At 37.5% G+C, this 5,075-nt stretch overlaps 1 pseudogene; it reads right to left on the reverse strand.

Annotated features, from left to right (window-relative positions):
- Positions 1-655: 655 nt before the first annotated feature.
- On the reverse strand, positions 656-3,553 carry LOC104442486 (annotated as a pseudogene).
- Between the last annotated feature and the right edge of the window lie 1,522 nt (positions 3,554-5,075).

The following is a 5,075-nucleotide window of genomic DNA, read 5'->3' on the forward strand; positions in this document are numbered from 1 at the left end:
TTTGCACTTTTAACAAGTACGTCACGAATAATTCATCAAAAATCTTCTAATCTTGGCATTGGCATATGTGCCCTATATCAGACCGAGTTGAAATAGATCAATTCGATTCGATTTGTAAAAGTTGATTTTATATGTCATTTCATGAAGAAAAAACTACATTTCTAGGAAAAGGGTGCCCACAGAAAGTTCCATTTTTTTGGGTCATTAAGTATCATTGATTGACATATTTTGAGGACTGCTATCCCAACAGATAATGTTGGAGACTTGTAGAATTATTGTCATTAGCCATAGTCAAGTCAGCTTAGAAAAGGGTGCCCACAGAAAAAGTTCCAAGCACTTGCATTCATATACGACAACATAGAAAGATAGAATATTTCTAAAACGACTAATTAGGGTATTCTGTTATAATAGTAAATACCAGTGAAAAGCTAAAGTAAACTAACAAGAAATTAAGAGGATATAATATAGTCATCATTGGGAAAATTATCCAAAAGTAATAGACCTATTGCACTTTTACCCGTTCAGTCTTAAATTTTTTATGATTTTGTCAATTGAGTCCTAAATATTTTCACGTTTTGCCAACTGAGTTGATCCAATGTAGGACAATTGAATTTCCATTTAAAATTGGCTGAATAAACTCAATTGACAAAATTAATAAGTTAAGCAATAGGTTTAGGGCTTTTAGACAATTTTTCAATCATCACTGATATGAGAAATACAAAGAGTAAATCAAAAGGGTTCATGAATCTAGTACTGGGCACTTCTTAGCATAATCAACATTATTCTGCAACTCACATGCAAAGGCAAATATAGAGATTGTAATGTCTCATATTACAGAAATTTGGACAAGACAACCGAATGCATCTTCATCTCGGCGATAAGAGTGATTGATCCACCTCCATTGAAGTCAGCTCCACTTCTGCTCCCGATTGCATCAACATGGGAATCGCACCCGAAGCATGGATAGATCCAGTTCTAACGCGATGAATCTCTTCTTCATTTTGCCTGATGATTGTGGGATTCCGTAGTGATTGTACTCGCTCCAATTCCATCGCCACTTCCTTCATTGTAGGCCGGTACCTTCCATTAGGTTTAAGCATCTTTTCGCCAAATTAGACACTGCAATAATTTCTTCTTTTTCACCATGGTCTAATACCTCCTTATCAAGAACATCGAATAAGCAGTTCTCCTCCATCGAAATGATGAAGTACGAAGCTAGATTTCTGCCCTCTTCCACCCTTAGTTGAGAAATTGGCTTTTCTCCGGCCAGTAGTTCGACAAGGACAACTCCAAAGCTATAGACATCGCTCTTGTCTGTAAATTGACTTGTTTGGTAGTACTCCGGGTCCAAGTATCCAAAGGTTCCTCTCACCATTGTGGTCAAGTGAGTTTGGTCGATGGTAATTACTCTAGAAGCTCCAAAATCTGCCACTTTCGCTCGATATTTTTCATCCAAAAGTATATTCGACGACTTAATATCCCGATGATACACCGGTTTGGCCACAAGAAAGTGCAAATACGAGAGAGCCCCAGCAACTTCATTGGCAATTTAGACGCGCCTCCCAAGAGATGGGAAATTTCTAGCTGGACCATGAAGATATTGATAAAGAGTTCCATTGGGGATAAATTCATATACCAAAAGAGGCATTTCACTCTCCAAACAGAATCCTAACAGTTTGACCACATTTCTGTGATTGATTTGAGAGAGAATAACAATCTCATTGATAAACTGTTCGACTTGTCCTGTATCAACAGATTTTAATTTCTTGACTGCAATGATCATTCCATCCGTCAACATTCCCTTGTAAACAGTTCCTTGACCACCTTGACCCAATATTCGATTCTCGTTAAAATGGTCTGTAGCCGTGTCTAACTCCGTTGAGGTGAATAACTTGCCTTTCTCTGCATGATTGTCTTCAATAGAAGATAAGCATTGTTGCAGCAAAAGTCCGCCATTCCGTTTGAAGAATATTTGTTTGAGCTTTGCCTTCCGCCTTCTTTTGGTGTACAACCACGAAGAAAGCAATAGTGATACTGTGAGTCCGATAGCCGTGCCCCCAACTGTGTCAAAAAGAGTCAACGGGAATTGCTCATGGATAATGTTGTGAATGTTTTTATATACTCTATGGTTCAGCGTAACTAATTTCACCTTCATCGTCAATAAATTAGCTTCCACCAATTTGCAAGTGCCTTCATTCTTTGAAGAGAGAAAGACGGAAAGGAGGATTCACTCGACAAAAGAATTCGAAAATATCGTGCATAATTTATGGGTGAGAAACAAATATACAATCAATTTGGTAAATGCATAGACTAGGAAAATACAATTAAGTTAAAATCATAGTCGAATGCACGGATTACGAAAGTATCGCTAAATTGAGTAGAAAACATAATACTTTTTGCGTTCATGCAAATAAAATTGCAATAAATAGACAGAAAAGAAGCAGGTAGTGTACGTACGTATTACGGCGACGGCCTGAATTTCTATGCAAATGTATGACCCCGGTCGATTCACACAGATCCCTGGACAGTAGATTTTTGGATCTTTGCACTCATCGATATCTGCTCGATATTAAATAATGGATGGGATCATATAATAGAAAGAAGCAAAAACAACAAGCAGTTTCAATATATATGATATCAGGCTAAATATTCAACAATCAAATTCGGTCTGGATTCTTCAGTGTTACTAATTTGTTAGCATCCATCACCTGGTTTGAACAACATAATTATTCGAGCTATATTCACGGGCTTTTCGTAGGATCAGAGCTCACACGGCTTTGGATAAAGATGAAGGCTAAGTTATAAATTAGAAGTGCACGTTCTAATCTCACCTTGGCATCCCTGGGGAAGATAAAAATTCCCACTATAGCCTTCACTGCAATGACATTGAGGATTATGAATAGGCCACGTGACCTCATCGCAGGTGCCGGAGCTGTCTGGGCGGTTTGTTAACCACGACCGATAAGGCCCAATAGCAGGTACCCCCCATTCGAGCACCACCGGAACGGCCGGTAGTAGTAAACTGGATAAATGATTGTATTTCCACCACTTTCTGTCGACCAAGAAGCCGTAGCTGCATTCGGCATCCCCTGTGGCTATGGCTTTGCCATCGAGATTCTTAAATTCTACACTGTATCTGACGATTCCATCAGGGATCGAAGTAGCACAACAAGAGGTACCATTACTGCAAGATGGTGATTTGGATTCGCGGGAAGAGTTGCATCCTAAGACCGCCTCGGTGCTGACCATGAAGGCCATGCTGTGACAACCTCCGGCAACAAAAATATTTCTACTCTGGGAGTAAAAGAAAGTGCCGGAAGTGTCCATTAAGTCCACCGGGGTGTCGTTTTGTTGGCTCGTGGTACAATTAGGATGGGAGTAGAATATCGGCTGCCAGACCTTAATGAAGCCTGGGTCGGATGGACTTTGTGGTAGCGAGATCTTTAACACCACCACACTGAAATTCTTAAGTACTGGAGTATAGCTGTTATGGGTTCGCTGGCAATCGATCTCGTACAAGGGAGCCAAGAAGCAGTTGCGTCCGATTCCAAAAGGAAACGGACGGAATGTGAAGGAAACGGAAGGTGATGTCAGCTGAGACTGCCACATTTGGCTGACAGTCCGGTAAGAGTTGGGTCTCCCCGCTACTAATTGACTTGACTTTGCTATTTAATGCAACCATTGGTGGAGTTTATATCCTTTTCTCTTCATGCAATGTCTCCTTTTTTTTTTCATAGAATTGAACTTTTCTGTTTTATATCATTCTTTTACTATTGATCATTACTCATTAGGAATTTCTTTTGCGTTCCTACTTTCCAATTTACTTTAATCAAGAGGAGCATCTTTTTGAAAAGTACCATCCACGGGACTTCAACTAAAGTGCTAACCAATCAGGAGTTGGTTTTAATAATCTCTTATTGATGTAGTTTCCAACGATGAATATCCTCCTCTTTACTCCTCCCTCAACTAAACAACCTAGACGGCCTACAATTGAATCCTAAATGTTTTCCCATATGGAAATATTTTATGAAATTTTAATTTACGCTACCATTTTCACATGCTTTGCCTGATTATTTTCAAACGTTATATTAATATTAGAATGTTAACATGGAATGTTAGCCAATGAACCCAAACTAAATTGACCTCATAATATATATGGGCGTATATAAAAATAAAAAAAATTCCCAACTTTCAAAGCCTGAATTTTCAACAAATATTCTTTAAAAAAAGGGTTAATCCTGAAAAACCCAAAACCGATACACCTATGACAAATTTATCCCAAACTTTTTTTACCATGAAAAACCCAAAACTGGTATATTTGTGACAAATTTATCCCGACTGACTACAAAAAACCCTAAACTAGTACATTTATGACAAATTTACCCTTAACTAATTTATTTGACCGCAAAAAATCCCAAAATTGTACACATGTGACAAATATACCCTCCGCTAAATTAGATTAATACCACAAAAAAAAATCACAAAAATTGTAAACGTGACAAATGGAACGTAAAATTCCAAATTGGTATACCAATCAACTATCATATGTCATTTAACTTAATAATTTAACTGTAAAATTTAATAAAAACTAACAGAGGGTAAATTTGTCACAAGTGTACCAGTTTGGGGTAAATTTGTCAAAGATATACCAGTTTGGAGTTTTTGGGGATCAAAAAAATAGTTTGGGGTAAATTTGTTACGGGTGTACCGGTTTGGGGTTTTTAGAGTATTAACCCTTAAAAAAAGATGATACATTTTTGCCATAAAAGAAAAATATTAGCGGGTGTAAATACAAGGGAAAAAAATAAAGGGCAGTTTTGTCATTACCTTACATAAATGGGGCTTGCAAAAATTTATATAATAGTTCTTAAAAAATTCAAAGAAATAGCAATTGGAAAACATATTGTGCAATTCATTCGATCACCTCAAAACTATCTATATCTTTGTAAAAGAACAACGATGAAGGTAAAGTTAATAACTATGGGTAAAAAACACGTACAAGATTGAGCCACATGGCATGTTCGCGTAATGGTCACATTAGCAACCATCAAATATTAGCAAAACACTAGTTTTTT

This window comes from Eucalyptus grandis, chromosome 1 (assembly GCF_016545825.1).
Source record: "Eucalyptus grandis isolate ANBG69807.140 chromosome 1, ASM1654582v1, whole genome shotgun sequence".
NCBI classification, from domain to species: domain Eukaryota; kingdom Viridiplantae; phylum Streptophyta; class Magnoliopsida; order Myrtales; family Myrtaceae; genus Eucalyptus; species Eucalyptus grandis.